At 43.2% G+C, this 22,659-nt stretch overlaps 1 protein-coding gene and 1 non-coding gene across 2 annotated transcripts in view; one reads left to right on the forward strand and one right to left on the reverse strand.

The window, feature by feature from the left end:
* DKK2 (dickkopf Wnt signaling pathway inhibitor 2) overlaps positions 1 to 22,659 on the forward strand; it is an 88,492-nt gene that overhangs the window by 23,663 nt on the left and 42,170 nt on the right. The window lies entirely within an intron of this gene.
* Positions 15,254 to 15,367, reverse strand: LOC142864949 (U5 spliceosomal RNA). The gene has a single exon (XR_012915243.1). It is a non-coding gene; the product is annotated as a U5 spliceosomal RNA (small nuclear RNA).

A 22,659-nucleotide genomic window follows, 5' to 3' on the forward strand; every position in this document is an offset into this window, starting at 1 on the left:
TTTAGTAGGTTCTTATTGTTAATTGTTCATAAAAGTATGCATTGTTTCAAATATTCCAGCCTGTTGGTGTTTATATTTTATCACCCCTTTACACACTTTCCTCTTCTCCAGTTACATATGCTCTTGTTGCCTTCTTCTCTATATCTTTTCACATCACATATTCATTATCACATTTATTCATTTTCTTAGTGATAAGATTTCAAAGCAGTTCCCTTCCTTTCACAGACACAGTTATTTCTACCATAATTACTTTAAGAGTTGAAATCTTGACAAATTTAAAATGCTCCAGTTTATACTTAAAATTTATATTCTATGTATATCTATAGGATATTAAATTTAAAAAGGAAAAAATACAAAAAATAGCTTATATTTTTAAAATTAGCTATTTTTGTTGTATAGCCTTATCCTTTCTAAATAAAGAACTAAAACTTGAATTAGAGAAAAATATACACATATATGCACACATATATGTATATTGTATAAAGATTTTCTTTATAGTTACTACTAATGCATTCTTAAAAGCCTGCAACCTACAGTTACCCAGGCCTGCCACTCGGTGGCTTACGTACTTCAGTCGTGATACTGGTAGTCATCCTACAAAGCAAGCATAGAATTGTCATCAGCAACGTAAAGTAACTTGCCGAAGAACACAAAAACTAAGCTGCAGGGTCAGCATATTAATCCAGGTCTTTATGATTTCAAAGTTTGTATGACTTCTCTGAAGCCAATTCTTGTTCTTTTTTTTTTTTTCCCTAAATTCTAATTCTAAATTCTAATGCGTTACGTTACATCCACATTAGTTAAGTGAGTGACTCCCATTTTTAATGCCTCAGTTGTTCCTCTGAACAATTTCAGATAGTTTTCAGGGACCTGTTTTTATCAGTTGTACAATCACATACTTATGATCAATTTCTGAGCTACCTTGAAAGTATTTGAAATTTTATTGCCTCAAATGCAATCATTCTAATATAGTTCTCAATAGGAAGTACTCTTTTATGTTTTCTGTAATAAGCACAATAAAACTGATTTTTCTTTCTAAAAAGAATTGGGGAAATTTTTCTGATTAACTATAACTATTCAGATATGGCTCATTTTAAGAAAATATGACAACAAATCTATTATACATACACTTTTGTAAAGTATTATTGTTATGTTAGAGAACTATTCCCTTTATGTGAAAATTCACTGAAGATTTCATTTAAAATGTTATAATTTTTTAAATCACTAGTGTTTTTTGACAAGAGCTACTGAATTAAATGAGATTATTATAAATGCTTGTTGGCATTCATCTAAGAGATTGTTTTGGAGTTGACATTGACTGGTTGTCCTTATTAGAGTAAAGGCAGGAAACTGTACAAGTGTACCTTTATGGCTTTGAGTGACCAAAGTGATTATATCAATGTGATAGACGTGGGCACACTTCTTTCTTGCAGAAGAAAGTGAAGCAGAATAACTTGTTTTGGAGCCAGATTGAGGGCTACCAGATTTTGAGATTGAAACAGAATGGACTAGATAAACCCAGCACATTGAAAATAGATTTAAAAATATGATTCATTTATTTTGTGGAAAAACAAGGTGTCTTGGCAACTGAGAAGAAAAGGAAAAGTCTCTTTGCTTGGATATGTCATACTTTGCATGCCAGTTGTTTGGCATTCTCCTGCCATACCTGCTCACAAGAAGGGCGTTTCACATGGGGAATGAGCCCCATCCTTGTTCTTGAACAATGCCGACAGCTTTAAGGCTGTAATTCTAGAAACAGGAGCTTGATGTTAAGCATCTGCACATGTTCTCCATTATTTCCTCCAGAAGAAAACAATAGTTGGGTAACAGTCCACTCTAATGGAATCCATTTTCACTAAATAGGTACATTTAGTCAGTTGTAATTTGGTAGACCATAAAAGAGAGAAAAAAGAAGTTATTTAAAATGAGAATGGCAAGTGTGAGCCTGGTAAAACATTTCTGAGTAACCGATTACACATACATGCATAATTGCAAACCTGAATATTCATTTCAATGTACCTGAAGTCTTGGAGGTGGTTGAGAAAAAAACTTGCGTCACCAGGAACTCCATCATGGATGTTTTGGTTTGTGGATTTAATATGTTTCTGTCCCCATTAACTTTTTATGGATGAAATTGCAAAGAAGTTTTCCAGTTGAGACAGTAAGAAGAGTTCAACTCTAAGGAAACAGAGAAATATATCGCTTGAGTGCCTAACTGATTGGCTCCAGATAGTCTTGTTGACAATGTTGGGGATCTCCTACTTCTGGGAGAAACTGAATCTTTTTGCAGGTTGCATTCGCGCGTAAGTATGATCTGTATATTCCACAAAGGCACACAGCACGTGGCTGGCAAAAAATCTGAAAACCATTTTACAGGATAAATGAATAAAAGAATTGAAACTTTTTAACCAGGAAAGAAAGTCTAGCAACACTTTAAGTGTTGATATGGAGTAAATCATTCATTCAGTCATTTATTCACTTATTAACTTCATAAACAGCCTACTACATGTCAGGCCCTGTGCCAGATATGAGGATCTAGGAAAATGTAGGAATTGTTTTGATTCTGTTATGGGAGTACTCTTTGTAAGAGTGCTGGGACTAATGGTGGGCATTACAGAGATTCAAACTTGAGTTTTGCATGAAGTAAAACTTTCTAAACATCAGAGATTTTATAAAAACAAATTGACTGATTTGGTCATAAAACTCACCAGGAGCGTTCTAAAGGCAGTGGTGTGCCAGTTTGGAGGGCTCTTAATATGTGGTAGTTTAGTTGATGAAACTTTCTAAGCTTCATCTAAATGATTTATTTTTAAAATAGTACGTAATTTACTTTTAGTCAAATTACAGTTAGGTTTTCAGAGTTCGCCTTGGCCTACAGAGCAAGGCTAAACTAGGTGTCAGACATTTTTCAGAGAAGCAGGAAACAAACCTGTTGGTTGTACTTCTGCCACAAGCGTCTTAGAAAAGAGAAAGCCAGCCTGGTGCAGCTGTTTTTCCTTATCCTTCTAGTTTTTAGACTAGCAAACCAGGTCACCAAGGGGACTGTGGAAACCTGTTTCCATCGCATGGCCCTGGAATTTTATGCATGAGGTTAATCGCCAGACATCACCCTTTCTTTGATGTCTTTGGGTTAGAGGGTAGTTGTGGCCTTCAAGATCTGTCAACTTCAAAATCTATGTGATTTCTTCTGGTTTACCTCAGAACTCCAGACTCAAAAGAACTTCATTCAAAATCCTTTCTTAGTAGCATACTAACCTTACAATCTGTTGTCTAGGAGAGGTGTTCAGTTACCTCACCTGGAATCAGAATAAAATCCCAATCTGAACACTTAAAACAAGAAACGTCTAAGTTTGTAGGTTTTTCCTTTGAGTCACATAGTCTATCTTTTTCATTAATCGAATGGTATACTATTTTTAAAATCTGATCTGCACATCATGGTAGGCACAAACAGCTTTATCTGGACACTTGTCATTGAAGAGATTCTGTAAATCTGAAGACCCACAAGGAAAATATATATAGTCAATACACATTCTCTTTGATTTTCATTACAAATAACAGACTTCCCAAGCAGACTATTTTGTTGCTGGTATTTTTTTTCAATTCTTCAGGACTATTTGTTCTTCTTTAAGCCCTCTCAATATCATAGAATTAAGAGTTTAAGACAGATACTCACATGGCTGATTAAGTGAAAATATGGAAGCAAAATTTCTTTTGGACTTCTCATGGAGAAAGGATACTTTAAAGGTAGAGTCTTGTTCCTCAATGAACTCATTCTGTATGGGGGAATGATTTGCTTTCCTTCTACATTATGTAAGATTACATAAATTCATATTGGTGAATTTATTTTTAAAAAATCCCTTCAGCAAAAAGTGAACAAGAAAGAGTAAAATGAATTTGTTCTGTGTATCTTATTTCATGACAAACAGAACATCCACTGAGACTTCTATGTAATCTGAAAATTTTAAAAAATATTAACATCAAATGGGAAATGGATAAAATTTCTGAGATAAAGTTTCAATTTTAACTTATAATTCTTTATATATATGTACATATATATATATATGTTCACCAAGCCAAATAATTCTTATATAAAGTAATTTAGGAAAAAGAATTCAATTCTTTATTCAACGTGTTTCCAATAATGTCTATAGCTAAGGAGAAATGAAATAAAAGGATTAACATTCTATACATTTTAATTTCTACATTAATTCTCAAACAAGTTACTTTAGAAAATGACATTAGGAATATTACTAACCCTGACATAATATTTGATATTATTAAATTCTAGAAACATAAAAGACAAATTGGATTATAGGAAATTAATATTTTAGGTAATAGTTCTAGTATTATGCATATAACTGTCAGTAGCATTGTCTATAACCCATGAAACCATAGTTGTATAAAATAACATGCCAGTCTTGAGAAATCTTCCGTGCTAGAGTAACAGCTTCTTTTACTAGAAAAATGAACGAGGAAATGAGTCCCCCCCATCTCCCTAAAACTGTTGGTCCGATAGGAGCCCTTGCAGGACTCCCCCTAGCGGCAGGTGCCTGGAACATCTCTTGGGGGGACAGCGGGACTTCTAGGGGATGCAGGGGGAGGGCCAGCGTCAGCCTTTAAAGTGCCAACTGATGCCCTGGCTACTCTTCTGTTATTCACACAGACAAAGTTATGGCATTGAATTATAAAACAGAAAAAAAGAATTTGTCTCTACTCCCCCAATTATTTTATTCTTCAATAGCAGTTTCACTTCGTACAACATACCCTTTGAATTATTTAATTTAGAATTATTATAAACTTGAATTGTGAGCTTGTCCTGAGGTTCGTGTGTGTGTGTGTGTGTGTGTGTGTGTGTGTGTGTGTGTGTGACTGTTCTGAATGGCCTCTTTCTGGAAGAAAGAGGGATGCATGTCAAAACCCTAAACCAAAATTATATAAATAGACTTGGAAAAATTATCCTGATACTTTTAGATCTGTTGTAGACACTTTGGTCTTCAGAAGCATCAGTGCGTGGGCATTGCATGCAGACTCCGAAAGCTTGGCTCTTGTGCTCAGGAGGTCCTGGGCAGGTTGGTAACAACCCAGAGATGAAGCTGCACGGCCTTACTTGGTGAAAGGGAAGGAGGTATGTGCGCTTAATAGAAGAGAAGCTCTAAATACAGTGTCTGCTGGCAGTTGACATAAACCACAAAATTCTCTTTAAGTTCTTCAAACCCAGTTACTTCAACCGGGAGATGAGGTTGCCACGCATGATATTATCGTGCTGCAGCCTTCCCGCTCCGAGTTACTGTCTTGTTTTGGTTTTGGCGGGGGAGTCCCTTCGTTGGTCAGCCACAGTGTTTCCTCTAACTCACGGGAACTCCCCATCCCGCCTCCTGCCGGTTTGCTCCCTGCCCAGACCGGATAGACACCATTAGCAGTGTTGCATGAAACATCTAAAATTAAAATTATTTTTCCCGCAGCTTCCGACCACTGGATTGTGAATAACTTCAGTATTATTCACAATGTTCGTAATCAAAACAATGAATTTGGGAAGATTTTTACTTTAGGAACTAAAACTTGATATATTAGAAATTTAAAAAACATTTTTAAAAATAAAGGAGTACCAAAGTTACTTCAGAGATTACTTTTTGATCTTGTGGAATCGAGTTTGCCTGTTTTGGCTGCCAAGAGCAGTGGCCAGTGAGAGCTAGCAGGGCTCCCCCTTCAGTTGCTAATGGCCTTAGGGGCCCGGCCGCCCATAAGGCCTCCTTAGGCTAATACAGCAATCCAGTCAGTCCGTGGTCCTAGTAGCCAGCACATTTACTAAATACATATTAGTTGTTAAGCAAATCAGTCCTTATGTATACTATGGCAATGACTACGTGGGTAAAGTTAGCTGGTATTTTACAGTTTAAATAAACTAGATAAATAATTTTATCGCTGGGATAGTAAGGAAACCCCCATTTATTGAGCATTTTACCATGTGTCAGGCATGGGGCTACATGCTTCACATACATCATCTCTTGGGTTCCTGAAAACAACCCAGAGATAAATATTATTCAGACTCATAGATATGCAGGCATTGTTCCTTTCAACATTAGCCCAGGGCTATATGGTCACCAACGGAAAAACCAGGAATTAAGGAGGAGCAGAGGCTGCGCCCTGAACCACCACCTCATGCTATTTATTTGAATCCCGGCTACATCCGGGTTAGCCAGGATTTGGGCAGAGTAGAAATTAGCAAACTTCTTTGCACTTGAACTGGTTTCTGATTCAGATGAACTCATAGAGAGGTCCACACTTGTTCTGTGCAGTATCCATATGGGATCCTCATGTCACTTGAAGAAGATCTCCGTCCAATCCTCATGTAACCCTGTTGCTCCCTCAGAGGGTTCAGGGACACCTGTGGAGGTCCCAGTTAGACATTAGGTGACAACAACAGCAACGTGTCCAAGGAACTTTCATCTTCAGCCAGGCTCTGTCCCACGTGCTCGCCATGCAATATGACGTTTAATCTTCTCAACAGCCCTTGGGGCAAGTTCCAATGTTCCAGGGCAGAGTATAGTGGAGGGAGATTTTCTACTCAGATATATGTGTGAAATGCTACCTACCATATTATTTTTTAACGATTCACATTTTTTTAACGATCACCTTAGCTTAGTAAAGGTTCTGAGTTCTGCAATAAAGATACTTATTTTTTGTTCTAGCCAGCATATCCTGCACTTATTTAGTAATATGCCGCCTATCTTCACTAACACCTAACAATATCTCACAAAGTACAAATCAAGAATTGCTGCTCTAGACCTTCCATAATAGCCTCTTTCCAGAAGCAAGCCTTCAGTGTGGGGAAGGGGGAGGAGGGCGGCAGGCACAGAGGGGTGCTATGCTAGCACCTATGGCCCCGACGCTGGAGACAGTGTGGGCTCACATGAGCAGAGTTGCATTCCACGTGCCAGTCAGAAAGTTATTGGCCAATGCAGAAACAGATATAGAAAAACTTTGTAACTTAACCACAGGTTAGCACTTAATAAACCCAAATTTTCAGCATTTCTGCTATATCATAATGCAAATCTTTTATCTAACAATACAGTGATTGCAAGATTTAGGGCAGTGTGGCACCATATACATTACTGCCAATGGTAGGATAAATCTGTTCAGGTAGAGATAATCTTGTTATATTTTCTTGAAAACTGTTGGTCTTTCCTAGCCTGCTGCTTACCTCACAACTCTGAAGAAAGTTCAGCAGGTGATTTTCATTCAAAATCTGATCACCTTTCTGAATTCATGGGATCACTTTTACAGTTTAATGTCAAAATGTAGCAAAGGAAGCGCTGCCAGGGAGGGCAAAGGAACAAGTAGAATGAGGACCCAGGTGGTAAAATGAGTCAGGAGTCAATTGTCCCTGAAGTTCAGAGTCTGGAGCTGATGATGTAGGCCCAGGGGTTATAAGGCCTTCAAAAATTCTGAGTCTGAGCCTTATGCTGAGTGGGATGTGGAAAAGTATAGCTATAGAACAGTGGTATTTTGGTGTGTGTGCATGCATGCTTATGAGCGTGTGTGTGGGAGGCCAGGCAAAAGGAGTCAGCCAGCAACAGAAGCACTGTGGTAAACTGGGCCTGCATTTTGGAGGTAGCAATAACTTGATCTGGCTGTAGGGAGAGGCTCATGTGTGTGTTCATATGTAGAAATGTGGGTTAAATTCAGTTATGATGTTCTTGGAAGACCAGGTCAAGAATTTGAACTTGTTTTGGTCATCAAAAGAGAGTTGCTAAAGCTTCCTAAGTGGTGGGATGGCATAAAAAGTGGCATCTTAGGAAGAATCCCTAGTGGAGCCCTGCAGGGTAGTCTGGGAAGAGAGAGGGAAGGCAGGGGAGGGACTCACAGCAGGCAAGAGCATGGAGGGCAGCGTGGTGAAGACTGGGGTCCCTGTCGCAGAGGCCTGGAACTAAAAGGAAGGATCTGAACAATTACTGGCCATAAGGCAGAAGACAGGTGTAGAAGAACACAGGTGTACAAACCTGGGCAATTCCTACCATGGAGGCTGAAATAACTAACTGAAACAAAATATTATCTATGCAGCACATCAATTGTATCAGTATACTAAATAACTACACTATTAATTTAAAGAGACTCATTGTTTCATATAAAATATAATATTTCAGCAATTATCAGCTAAAATTGTCTTCACAAAATATCTATATTAGAAGGGCATTCTTCCTTTGTGGAAGTTCTATACTCGCAGAACAAAAATATTTCATCTAAAAAATAAACAATCTGATGCCTGCTCAATTTAACATCCTCCCTTCTAAGTCTGTGCTATAGACTTCAGCTTTCTTATGGCTGTCATTTTCTTTTATGTGTGCAGAAGGCAAAGGGAAAAAGATGGACAGGCCTTCTTTATTTTGAGCATTGAGTATGTTTTCCACGTGTCCTTCTTAGCCTTCTCCATCTGTCCTGTGCCCTAGAAAACTGGCCTATAGGAAACGAACCAGGGCTCCCTTGCCCCTCTGGTTACCAGTTGAGTCTGGTCAACAGGAGACACCAGCAGGAGATTGGAGGGTAGGAGGAGATGCAGTGGTGTTTTGGAGAGAGCCAATTAATTCTGCATATCTTTCCCCAAGTCTGCTTTCAATGACATCATATCACAAGCTTATAATCAGCCATGGTAGGAAATTTTACACCGTGTCAATAGGCAAATGCTACAAACCAGGGTTTTCATTTTTGGACAGATTACCAGCACAGCACTAGAGGAGTGTGGTCTGGGAATTATTCCTTTTGTTCCCCTGCACTTGGCCATCTAGGTTGGTTGTGTGTCTCAGCTAGAGGAGTATGGAAGGGGCTCTCTCTACACAGCTAGCCCTCTGACCCTTACTCCTGTGAGCTTAAAGGAGATGGTGTAACTATAATGATGGCATGACTGAGAAACTAAATTTTTTATTTAATTTAGTAAAAATTAATTAACTAAAATTAAAATTTAAAAACAAAAAATAATATAAAATATTTTTAGATTAAACAACCTTATTCTTTTGGTAGGATTATATTTTACTCGAGGATTTACTATTTGAGCAAAAATGGGCGGTAAGGATAAAATACACAGCAGATTTAAAAGATCTAATATAAAAAAATGGAAAAGAATTTTACTAATAACTTTTTATGTTAATCCTATTAAAATAACACTTTGGGTATGTTGCATTAAAATATATTATTAAGATTAGTTTTACCTTTTTAATATTTTTAATGTGTTTATTAGTAAATTTTAAATGACTATGTGGTTCCATGGGTGGGCAAAGCCACCCTAAACCTGGCCCAACCGTACCCTCCTGGGACCCAAACTGATGCCACCAAAACCCCAAACAAAACCATTTGTTGTGACTAGTCCATTTTATTCCTTGTGAGTTAAATCACCACTGCATTTTTAAAGAGAAAAGAAACAGGCTTCTTTCAGAGGATACATTCAGTGGTCACTGTTAGCCAGGCAATATTTGGCTTCTAATGATATTTCCTAAACAATTAATAGAATTTTATAGTGTCCCCTGGTGGAATAATCCCCCAAAGTGTTCCCAAAATGGAAGGAAATATTAATATTTTTAAGTAGCTATCATATGCCAGACAATTTTTGGATAGTTTACTTGACTCAACCCTCCCAATAATCCTGATAAACAGAAATGTTTTGAGATTTCACAGACCAGGAAACTGAGGCATGGAGAGATTACCTGCTCAAGTCCCACAGCTGGTGGCCATCGAGGCCCCAATCAAGACCAGGTTTGCTTGACTGTATAGTCTAGGCTCCTTCTAGCAAACTATGCAATAAATATTCCTTACTCTAAGGCATTTTGAACAAAATTTATGGGGGAACGTTGTTGATTTACTAGATACTGATTTTTTAAAACTTTCCTCAAAATGTAGGTGGTCTTTAGCATGCCTTCTCCCTCCATGCCATTGCCTCAGACCACATTCCACCTCTTCCTTCGCCCCAGGGGCAACCACTTTGAAGGGAACCTAGAAAAGACCAGAGCTCACAACACTTCCATGAAAAGTTGCTTCCAGAGGTGGCCTGTCAGGCCACTTGAAGGGAGGGGTGAGCAGAGGTTTGGTGGACTCGATCAGGCCAGTTTGGGCGCCTGACATTCAGCTGAACCTGGGTCCAGCTAAGCCCCAGTCTCACTCCCCCGCAGCCCTGACCCTTCGCCCCAATGCTGTTTGGACCACGAGATAGTCGTGTTTCCCCACACGACAACAGTGAAGGAGGAGAGCAGAGGCTCAAAGACATAAACTGTGTCCAAGCTACAAATGGGATGGAGGCTCTCCACCTTGGGGTGGGAGACCTCACAGAGCTGCCTCCTGTTCCTCTTTCCTGTCTAGACGTAATTCGATCCTCCTGCATTTGACTCTGACTTACAGTGAGGTTCTTCACGGGAGTTCTCAAGTGATGTTTACACATATGTTACCACTCGTTGCACTGGACTTCACTTATCCTCTGTTGCTAAATGGGTGTGAAATAAAACTTTGTTTTGTAATGCAGGTAGGCCCTGTACTTGAACCCATGTTAATTCCAGAATTGTGCACAGCTGTGTGACATTAAACACTGGAAGGAGAGTAACAGGAACTCCGGGATCCCTGCAGAGCTGGTCATGGTTCTGTGCTCGTATTTAGCGCAGGGAGTCCTTTGGGTGCACAGTAACACTGACTGTCGGATTAACTGTGACAAAGCAAGGGGCACTTCCTCCTGTATGCATTTTATATTTTTGGCCCGATCTAATACTACTGTGTGACCACCTAGATGTCCTCCCACGTGAACTCCTTTGAAAATGGAAGCAGTGTTACTTGGGGTTTAAAAGCAGAGCTTGGCCGGCCGTCTGGGAGCCCTGCAGCCGGGGAAGCAGTGCCTCAAGGCCCAGCACTGCAGGTCCTTCCCCGATGGCCGCGGGCATCGAGAGCCTTCGTGGAAGGAAAAGGGCAGGGCCTGGGCCGGCTCCTCCAGGCCCCTGCAGCGGCCCAGGGCGGCCCAGCTCTGGCCATGGCTCAGCCCTCTGCCCACCGCGTGCTCACACACAGCTGCTCTTACCCCAGCCTCCTTTTATGGGCCCAACCTTGGCCTTGGAGGGCTCTGGCTCGGCGCTGCAGTGCCCTCCTGGTCCCGTGGGGGGCGGGCCTGGGCCCCGCAGCCAGCCCAGAGAGGAGGGGAGACAGAAGGGGTTAACACGCTGGTCCAGCCGGCAGCTTGCACCTTGGCACGCGCCTGGAAGCTGAGAGCGGGCGGGCGAGAGGGCGAGAGGGCGAGAGGGCGAGAGGGCGAGAGGGCGAGAGGGCGGGGAAGGTGCAGCGCTGAGCATGGCGCCCCCTTTCCCCACAGCAGAGCCTCCCGCGGCTCCAGGCTGCTGCCCAGACAGAGCTGGCAGGGTGGGACAGGAAACCAAGTGTTTTCTCAAAACAGCTGTTTCAGAGGAAATGGGTGGGGGAAACGGTCAATATGTGTAAGACCAATTTGCCAAGGGGCTCACTCTAGACCCCTGAGGGCTGGTGACGCCTCACCCCTGCACTTGTCACCCAAGGCAAAGGTCTCCTTACTCTGAGCCCGGGCGTTTCCCTCTGTGCCCTCTGTCCCCGAGGCTGTGCTGCAGTGCTGGCCGGGATGGCACTGGCCCTCTGGCCTCTGTCCCCGAGGCTGTGCTGCAGTGCTGGCCGGGACGCCACTGGCCCTCTGGCCTCTGTCCCCGAGGCTGTGCTGCAGTGCTGGCCGGGACGCCACTGGCCCTCTGGCCTCTGTCCCCGAGGCTGTGCTGCAGTGCTGGCCGGGATGCCACTGGCCCTCTGGCCTCTGTCCCCGAGGCTGTGCTGCAGTGCTGGCCGGGCCGGCATTGGCCCTCTGGCCTCTGTCCCCAAGGCTGTGCTGCAGTGCTGGCCGGGACGCCACTGGCCCTCTGGCCTCTGTCCCCGAGGCTGTGCTGCAGTGCTGGCTGGGCCGGCACTGGCCCTCTGGCCTCTGTCCCCGAGGCTGTGCTGCAGTGCTGGCTGGGCCGGCACTGGCCCTCTGGCCTCTGTCCCCGAGGCTGTGCTGCAGTGCTGGCCGGGATGCCACTGGCCCTCTGGCCTCTGTCCCCGAGGCTGTGCTGCAGTGCTGGCCGGGCCGGCATTGGCCCTCTGGCCTCTGTCCCCAAGGCTGTGCTGCAGTGCTGGCCGGGACGCCACTGGCCCTCTGGCCTCTGTCCCCGAGGCTGTGCTGCAGTGCTGGCTGGGCCGGCACTGGCCCTCTGGCCTCTGTCCCCGAGGCTGTGCTGCAGTGCTGGCTGGGCCGGCACTGGCCCTCTGGCCTCTGTCCCCGAGGCTGTGCTGCAGTGCTGGCCGGGACGCCACTGGCCCTCTGTGCCCTCTGTCCCCGAGGCTGTGCTGCAGTGCTGGCTGGGCCGGCACTGGCCCTCTGGCCTCTGTCCAGCAGCTGCAGGTCTGAGGGAACCGCCAGAGAGGAAAACCTGAACGCAGCAGGCTTGGGCCTCCTGGGGCCCGGCCAGGGGGTGGGGGTTGTCCTTGCCTGCCCTGCCCTGCACCTGTTAGCAGGGCCTCCTACTTGTGTGTGCACAAATGGGATGGTTCCCATTGCCTCGTGTCCCCCATGGTCCCCAAGCCTCCTGCAGGACACGGAGGAGGTGCCCAAGAGGAGGGTGGCCAGCGGGACACAGCGCTGCCTCTGCCCGTCGCCCCGTGTGTCTGAAGACATTCAAGCAGACGGTGGCCGATGATAGCTACCACTCGGCGGGAGCTTCCTGTGCCGGGTGCAGCCTGGGGACTCGCCCCGCCTGGACTTCACAAAGTTGAATTGCGGGAGGCCTGACCTCCCGAAAGGGGTCTGACTCTGGAGTCCAAGCCCCGGCCGGCACTCTACAAGAGAAGGGGCTCTCCGAGGGGACTCTGTCACCACAAGATGGCCTGATGCCTGCGAGTGTCAGCAGGTGAGGCTGCCTGGGCGTGTGCACGCTGCGGCAGAAAGGAGGGGAATCGAGCCCCTGGGTACTGTGCCCTGCATTAGGTTTCTAGAAGCCTCAGTTTCCCCATCAGTGTATGGGATCTTTGTCTCTGCTGACAGGAGTGGAATGGAAGTATGAAAGTGCTCTGAAAAAAGATTGCCCGCAACACATACCTAGAAATCAAACACCCTGAGGCCCAGAACCTGCGGTTGCCGCGGCCCCACGCATGTGATTCTGCACACGGCCAAAGCTGGGGTCTTTCAGTTCCATTTATAAAGCAAAAGCCATCATAGCTTTTTTTTCTTGGACTCTTTCTCAAATCGATTATATTCTTTCTGGCATTCTGAAATAGGATTTGTGAAGATGCCAATTGATCTTGGGAGCACTGTCTCGCCTGCTGGGATCTCGGGCTGTGTCCCTCACCGCCACGTCCCCGGACTCGGTGCAGCATCATCTGTGCCTGACTTTCGCGGCCTCTTCCTTCCGCCAGGCCATCGACTTTTCCACCACCCTTTGCGGTGTTGGAACTAACCGCTTCTGGTGTGGGGAGGGACTGACAGTTACCTTTGGGTGGAGCAAGTTATGAAAGAAATTTGGGGTTCTTTCCCACTTTATACTTTCTGATTTATCTGTAATGGGCATATTTCACTTTTCTAATATAAAAAAAAACTTGGAAAAAATAAAAGCAGAGCTTGGAATGAGGCTGACCTCAGTTCAGCTGTGTGGTCTAAGTGCTGTGACTGGGGACTAGTTCCTCCACCTCCATGTCCTCGTCTGCAAGAAGACAGCACCATCAGGTCAGAGTTTTTTACGTGCAAGCAACAGAAATCAATTCTTACACAACTAACCATTTTTAAAAAGGAATTTATTGTAAGAATATGAGGTAGCCAAAGGGATCAGATGAAGGACTGAACTGGACCTCAGAGGAGTTTGAGCCCATGGAGCACCAGGGTTCTAGAAAACAAGAAATGATGGGAATTATTAAGGCACCACAACTAGATTGAAGATGATAAAATTGCATCCTTATGCCTCTCTGCTTAAGATGCAGATTCCCCAGAAAGAGTCTGAGTGGCTAGTTGGGATCCTGCATCCCCTTCCTTGGCCCAGGCGGGGAGGGCAGGAGCAGGGTTCCCTGACTGACAAATGGCAGTCGACGCTGGAGGCAGATTCTCAAATAAAACATGAGAGTGGTGTTGCCAAGGGGACCTGGTGCTGGACGAGCAAGGGCGTGGAGTGTGTGACAGGCTCCTGACTTCCAGAGCCGTCATGCTGCTCAGAGGAGATCACTGACAAAGGCACACACAGTGTGACAGCACTTACGGATTATTAATAAAGATCATTTTTAAATTATCATTAGACAGTTCATAATCTAGTTTATTCTTCTCTGCTAAGAATGATCATGTTCTCAAAGAGCATACTTTATTTACACATTTGCACACATATATATGTGAATAAATAAGAAAAAAATATATTTTCATAGCAGTCCCTTCAATTTTGTTTAAAATTTTACTGACAGGACATTTGAACATTTTGCTGTCTAACTAGGTGGAGATATATGGAAAACAAAATAAGTGGCAATTATATCCCAAATAGTTGGCATGCAATTATTTTATTAAAAAATCTGCCTTTGGTATTTCAAACATAAGCCAACAATAAAGCCCACACCATCTATTTTAGTTATAGTAAATCATAGTCGTATGTGGTCATGATTATGGCTAATTGTGGGATAAAGGATTCAATTTTAGAGTATGAATGAAATATACTCTTGTTGACATTTTATGCATGACAGTCTGGGAACAATAGGGGAGAGCCAACAGCTATGTGATATAAATCCCCCTACAGAAAGAATAATAAAGAGTAATAAATCAAGGATTCTGATTGTTAATGATGGTTTTAGAAGCCCGGGCGCTCCATATTTAGAATGTACCAGCTGCTTCAAATTAGGAAGACTGTAGCCTCTTCTGACATGAGTTCATTGATGATGGGGGTGTGTGTGTGTGTGTGTGTGTGTGTGAGGAAATCACTCCAGTTATGTGTAAAAAGAAAACCTAGAACACTTCTCTGAACTATTAGTTTATAGAGGAATATATTCTGTGGTAAACTGCTATTCTATACTAAGATTTCCAATCTACATTAAAATTTGTAAGTTTTTAAAGAACATTAAGAGAGAATTTATTTAGCACTTGGTCTGAAATTGCTTATGGACTGCGTGTCAATGCCAAGATCTTAAAAGGAATTGACTGTATTTTTTTTTAAACTTCTGCTTTCACTTCACAACAGACAATGTCTCCCATTAAAACTAAACAGTTAGCACTGTCAAAGCAAGTCCTCAAACAATTAAGTAAGACTCAAAGTTATTCTCCCCCTCAGAAATCTTTAGCAAAAGGCCAAATATTTATAGTAATGCAGAGGAACTGGAGAATGCCCTTTGCTTCCATAACCAGTGTCAAGAGAAATTCCTAGTGCCTTGATGGTGACCATTTAGCAATAAGAAATAGTGCCTGCCAAAACTTTTCAGAGATATCTGTAAATAAATATATGTCAAAGGGAATTTAAAATTATGCCATTTTATAATTGCACTGTGTGCAGTACACTGTAGGTATTACTGCAAACCTGAGTTTGCCAGAGCAGCTGTGTCGTTTTATACCCCCCAGCAGTATACGAGTGATTCAGTTCTTCTGCAACCTCACTAGCATTTGGGATCTCTATTTGTTTTACTTTTTAATTTAGCCATTCTGATAGGTATGTACTGGTACCTCATTGTGGTTTTAATTTGCATTTCCCTAATAACCAATGATGCTGATTATCTTTTCAGATAAATTTTGCCATCTGTGTATCTTCTGAGATGAAATGTCTCCTCATGTCTTTGTCCTATTTTCTAATTGGATTATTTGTCTTTTTATTATTGAGTTGTGAGATTTCTTCATATATTCTAGATATTAGACCTTTGTTGCATTATAGTTCACAAACATTTTCTCTCACTCTGCCACCTGTCTTTTAATATTTTTTAAACTGGGTCTTTAACACAGCAGAAGCATTTACTTTTGGTGAAGTCCAATGTATCATTTTTTCTCTCTCTTTTTTTTTTGTTTGGATTGTGCTTTGGGTATCAAGTCAAAGAACTCTTTGCCTAGCTTAGATCTCAAAGCCTTTCTTACTTTTTCTAAAAGTTTTATAGTTTCATGTTTACATTGAGCTCTGTGATTTATTTATTCATTTTGAGTTAATGTTTGTATTAGGTGTGAGGCTTGATTTAGGCCAAGTTTCTTTGTGTCTTTCTTTCCTTTGTGGCCCATGTATATCCTATTGCTCCTGCACCATTGAAAAGACAACTGTGCTTCCTCCACTGAATTTTTTTTAATTATCCTAAAATGATGCCCTTTCCTTTTTTCTTGTCTCCCTCAGAATATCAATATATTTCTTCCTCCCCTCTTGCTCATTCATGCTGTTCCACCACTGCTTTACATAATCTATAGTATCTTCACTGTAAATTAAAGTATCTTTCTATAAACTTAGATTCAGCACTTTTGTGCTCTGAGATTTGATGCTTAGTGTGTATATGGAAGGCATGAATTTACATTTTCCTATATATTTACCAAACACCTACATTGGCATTTCACTGGTCAAATTATGTACTTTCATGATTGTCACAGTAATAAATGAGCAAAAGAGAGAGTAAGGTGGTTTACTAGGAGTACCAGAAACCAGGGAACGAGACACAGATGACTTGCTAGTTAGTGAAAGTGGTAAGGAGAGCACTAACATGCAGATTCCGTACATTTCTTCTTTCTTCTCTCCCTTTCTTCTTCCTTCCTTTCCTCTCTTCCGCTAGTCTTCTCTCTTCCTCCCTGCTTGCATTTCTTCCTCCCACTTTCCTTCATTCCTTCTACAAATACTTAATAGCTACTTGATAATAAAGTATTGTACAAAGCAGACAGGTCTTTGCCTTTATGGAGGTTCTAGTCTAGTGAAAGACAAAGAAATAAACAAGTAAATAAATGAAATAATCACAGATTGGAATAAATGCCATTTCATTAGTTTTTATCATTGTCATATATCGAAAACTTCAAGTCTTGGAATATTATGTCAATTATAATATTAGAATTACAAAATATGTCATTGGGGAACATTATTGTTAAATTCATTGATAATATTTTATTGATTCACCCAATATTTATAGAGTACATGAATACTTAAAGCATTGCCCTAGTTGCTGCTATACCTTCAAAGAAAACAATTGCATAATTTCTGACATCTAGGAATTTATAATTTAGCTGGAGAGATAAGATTATACATAAACACATAAATATATTTAGGAAGTGTTATATAAATAAGATGAATGATAACTAAAGGTAAAACAAAATTGATTCCATGAGAAGAGAAATCTCTTTTCTCTGAATTGACCATAGAAAGCACCCTTGAGAAACATCAGAGAGATGGCTTTGCAGTAAACCCCAAATGGTAGGGAGGCTTCAAACAGCCAAAGACCACAGGGAGACAAGGGACAGTGAGGAAAAGATGACTGACCTAAGAAAGTCTCAGCATGGGGACAGAAGGAGGCTCCTCTGTTTCAGGGAATGATAGAAAGACCAGTTTGAGATTATAGCTAAAAAGAAGTAGATTTAAAATACAAAGAGAAACAGCATGCAGCAACACATTATGAATGCCAGTGGAGAGATGCCTGTTTGTACTTAGACCTTATGCTCACGGCTGCTTCCAAGGGAATTCAAAGATACAGGCTTTAACTAGAACGGGGGAATGTTTTCATTTGTGTAGTTGCTTTTGAAGATGTTAGACTGAAGAAAGGATAAAATTTAATATTTTATAATAAAAAGTCTTTATTTTCCCAATTAAAGGCTAGGAATATTTATTTGCATAATGTGTCAATATGAAATCACAATAATTTTATTATTAATTCTTTTTTTCTTCAATTCAGACTACTTCTTTAAGTACCCCAAGGTCACAATTTGTTTTATTCTGAGTCCATCTTTTTTTTTTTGCTATAAAGGCTGAACTCTGAGAATTAAATAGCAGAGCCAATAACAGACATATGCATATATGTACACACATATACCTATAGGTATATATCAATATATGTAAATATATAAATGCATAGATATTATAGATCTATAACCATATATCCTAAGTTGAAATTAGTAATACTAGTGCCTCAGAACGTACTGAGTTTCAAATCATACTGATAGAGAAAAAACATACTGAAACAAAATAAACATATCTAGCTATACAGCAATTGCCTTGTTAAAATTAAAACATAATTTCAGAGCTCGGTAGCACCCTGTTTGGGAGACGCTCTCCGTATCGTGGACTGGGGCAGCGGCAACTCCAATACACCGAACTGAAGTTTCATGCGCAGGTTTTGGATGAGTAGCTTAAGGCTTATGGGAGTAAACTATTTAAAGTGACTGGCTTTATTAATTGTCCCCTTATGAATCTACTTGACCAGTGATCAAAGTCGTATGTGGTTCAGGATCACGGCTGAGCAAAGTAACAAGCACCTGGCTGCCGAGAGGTGAGAAGAGGCAGCAACGCGTCTGCGCCCGAGTGCAGCGAGGCCGGGAAAGGGCCGCGCGTCCGGGAAAGCGTCCGGGAAAGGGCCACGCGTCCGGGAAAGCGTCCGGGAAAGGGCCACGCGTCCGGGAAAGCGTCCGGGAAAGGGCCACGCGTCCGGGAAAGCGTCCGGAAAGGGCCGCGCGTCCGGGAAAGCGTCCGGAAAGGGCCGCGCGTCCGGGAAAGCGTCCGGAAAGGGCCGCGCGTTCGGGAAAGCGTCCGGGAAAGGGCCGCGCGTCCGGGAAAGCGTCCGGGAAAGGGCCGCGCGTCCGGGAAAGCGTCCGGAAAGGGCCGCGCGTCCGGGAAAGCGTCCGGGAAAGGGCCGCGCGTCCGGGAAAGCGTCCGGGAAAGGGCCGCGCGTCCGGGAAAGCGTCCGGGAAAGGGCCGCGCGTCCGGGAAAGCGTCCGGAAAGGGCCGCGCGTCCGGGAAAGCGTCCGGGAAAGGGCCGCGCGTCCGGGAAAGCGTCCGGGAAAGGGCCGCGCGTCCGGGAAAGCGTCCGGGAAAGGGCCGCGCGTCCGGGAAAGCGTCCGGAAAGGGCCGCGCGTCCGGGAAAGCGTCCGGGAAAGGGCCGCGCGTCCGGGAAAGCGTCCGGAAAGGGCCGCGCGTCCGGGAAAGCGTCCGGAAAGGGTTGCGCGTCCGGGAAAGCGTCCGGGAAAGGGTTGCGCGTCCGGGAAAGCGTCCGGAAAGGGCCGCGCGTCCGGGAAAGCCTCCGGGAAAGGGCCGCGCGTCCGGGAAAGCGTCCGGAAAGGGCCGCGCGTCCGGGAAAGCGTCCGGAAAGGGCCGCGCGTCCGGGAAAGCGTCCGGAAAGGGCCGCGCGTCCCGGAAAGCCTCCGGGAAAGGGCAGCGCATCCGGGAAAGGGCCGCACGTCCGGGAAAGCGTCCGGGAAAGGGTTGCGCGTCCGGGAAAGCGTCCGGGAAAGGGCCGGGCGTCTGGGAAAGCGTCCGGGAAAGGGCCGCGCGTCCGGGAAAGCCGCCGGGAAAGGGCGGCGCGTCCGGGAAAGGGTTGCGCGTCCGGGAAAGCGTCCGGGAAAGGGCCGGGCGTCCGGGAAAGCGTCCGGGAAAGGGCCGCGCGTCCGGGAAAGCCGCCGGGAAAGGGCGGCGCGTCCGGGAAAGCCGCCGCGGGTCCGGGAAAGCCGCAGAGAGTCCGGGAAAGTCGCGCGTCCGCGAACAGGGCGTCCCGCGTGTCACACCCTTGGCAGAGCCGCCCGGACACGCGCAGCCCTCGGGGCGCCCCGGTTAGCGGCGCTGTCCAGCCGCGATGTGGGCTCTGTCTGGGATAAGTCTCGAGTGTGTGATTACCACGGAGTGGCCTATTTATGGCACACAAGAGGATACCTCGCGGGTTTGCTCCCCACAGTTACTAAATCTTAGCGGCAGTTAAAACCCAAGACACACTGTGACTTTGCACAAGATGACAGGGTGCTTCCTACACTCTTCCTGTCTTTGAAAAAAAAAAAATCATATTAAGTAGTCTGATTAGAACGCAGGGAATGGAAACAATGTACTTAACAAATCTGACTTTTGAGTCAAATGAACTTGCCTTCAAATCCTGTATCTTTATTTAACCTTTGTTAGCCTGAGTTTAGTTTTTTGCCCCACAGACCAAGCAATATGTACCTGTGTGGTCGTTGTGAGTAGTAAATAAAATAATAGATGCAAATATACTAATATAACGCCCACAGCTGTGGGACAGCCACATCCCCTCATCCTACAGCACCACATTTCCTCTCACCCCCTGTCCCCCATCGGGAAATTAATAAGAGAATTTCAGAGTTTTATAAATTCTAAAATAAGAACAAACTTTCAGTGTTTTCTTATTGAAGATTAATGCTAATTCATATGACAAGAATGTGGCTTCTCATATATTGGTTCCTACAGGGAAAAGCCAGCTACAATTCTAAGAACTTTACATATGTTCTTAATCTTACATTAATAAATATTCTATCTGGTAGATATTACTACAAGCATTTTGCATATGCTGATCATAATAATGATGAAGAAAACAGTAACAAGATTGCAAGTTCTGCAAGAATAAGACACGTCTTATCCTCCTTGTATTTTAATGATACTTTGCACTTAATAAGTAGTCAAGAAATATTAGTTGATTTTTTTTGAGACTTTCATTGTTATATCTACAAAGACAATGATATCCTAGGTACTGTCTGCTTCTTGCATTCAAGTACTAATCAAGAAGCTCAGTAGTAAAGATCTAGCTAGGTAACAAATGAAGAAACATGAGTTTTGCTTCGTGGTTTGTGAACAATCATAATAAATTTGCTTCTGTAAATTGATTTGTTCATTTGCATAAAGATGTGAGTGGGAAGGAGGGGGAGGAGGGAAAGGGGAAGGGAGAGAAAGGAAGGAGATGATACCATTCTCTAAATTTCAGACACAAGAAATTACTGCTAAATTATCCTTGAAGTGTTCAGATTGCATTTCAATGGGTTGCACTGAAAAAGGTATACTAGCAAAAATTTATTATAGCATTACCAGCCTGAGGCCCTTACTTATCTGGACTCATTAACTAGCATCACAAATAAATGGGTGCTCCATCACGATCTCCAACAGAACCGAGGAAAGTAGTGTCAGGTTGCTGCATCTGGATTATTTTCAGGGGTGGAAAACAAAATAATGAGGATGCCAAGTGGGCCACCCACTGCAAAATGTGGGTGACCAAACGAGCCAACGGAACCTCTAATGAGTATTTACTCCAAAGTCCTCTGCATGTAAACTACTTCAGACTGAAGTGTTGCCAAGCTCAGAGGATTAAGTCTCTCAGTGGCTTTTTTTGGTCAGCAGCCAAGCCATCTAGGAACAAAGGAGGGGTCTCATTATTAAACATATCAAGAACATTACTTTCAGACAAGAGAATGCAAGAATGGATCAAAGAACACTATAAAATAGATGGAAGACAGTAGAAATGAGTAATAACAGCATCATTCATACTCTGGATGTAGGGTGACTTTATTTAGTTAAGCATTATTTTCCAGAAGACTTTTAAACCTTGCTTAGCATTTATGTGGTCTGGCCCACATTATAGGTAGTTGTGTACATGTCTTTGGTTTTGATGATCTTGGAGGTAGGGGTTTCTCTGCTCCATCCCCTCAGAGTGCCGTTAAGCTATAGTTCTTTCCTCCCCCAGCATTCAGCAGAGTGCAGATATGAGCTGTTTAATAATTAGTTTTGACATACATTAAATTGAATTATGTGGCTACTATTGTTTTAATAATATAAAAAGCATGAAAAGGAAAATAACATGGTTTTCTTTTAGGAAGGAAAGATTCATAATACGAAGAAATCTGCACGTCTAGAGGGAATAATAGCTCAGTATCACTTGGAAAGTTAACATCTGGGTTTATCCTCATTCATGGATCCCCTATATCACAGACAAATCAAACCTCCAAAGCAATGCAAATGACAGAGTGAATATGGAAAATCACATTCTTTGTATGTTTACCCAGAAAGAACACAAAGCGAAAAAACATCTGTGCGCTGCGACAGAAATCAGTGCTAGAACAGACTCTGAGATGGCCACCCAAACAAATGTTTACGGCAGCAAAGCAAAGCAAAACAGAGCAAAACCTAATTCGGTATTTTAAAAGTTTAAAACATAACAACAGAAGTTATTTGATTCCTTTTTTGTGTTTCCAAATAGTCGTGTTGACATTTTAGAAACTTCACCTCTCTGATCCTTCTCAAGGAGGTGGTAGATTGCCTTCAAAAGCAAGATTTATGAAGAAACACTGTCAAACATGAATTGTGGCTGCCAGATACCCCTTCTTGAGGTCCCAGGTGACCATACGGGTTTCGGTGTTGACCTGCACTGTCTGGTTAGAGATCTTCCCAATGACCGGCAATGCCGGTTTTGTCACAGTTCTCACGCTCTGTGGGTTCAGTAGGGCCCATGCAGTTATAGAAGTTCACAAACCCTACCACAGCAGCGGGAATAAGACTGAATTTTGACCCAAAACAGTAAGCACTGGATGGGTCAATCATCGGAGAAGTTCTGTGATAGCAACAGGGACTGCCAATGGAGTTGGGGGAAAAGGAGGTGGTCATGTAACCACAGAAATATTGACAATGGTAATAATGATAGTTATTGTTGAGTACCTGCTATATGCCAAGCATTTTGCTAAGAATTGCACAA

Source organism: Microcebus murinus, chromosome 27 (assembly GCF_040939455.1).
Source record: "Microcebus murinus isolate Inina chromosome 27, M.murinus_Inina_mat1.0, whole genome shotgun sequence".
Lineage (NCBI taxonomy): Eukaryota > Metazoa > Chordata > Mammalia > Primates > Cheirogaleidae > Microcebus > Microcebus murinus.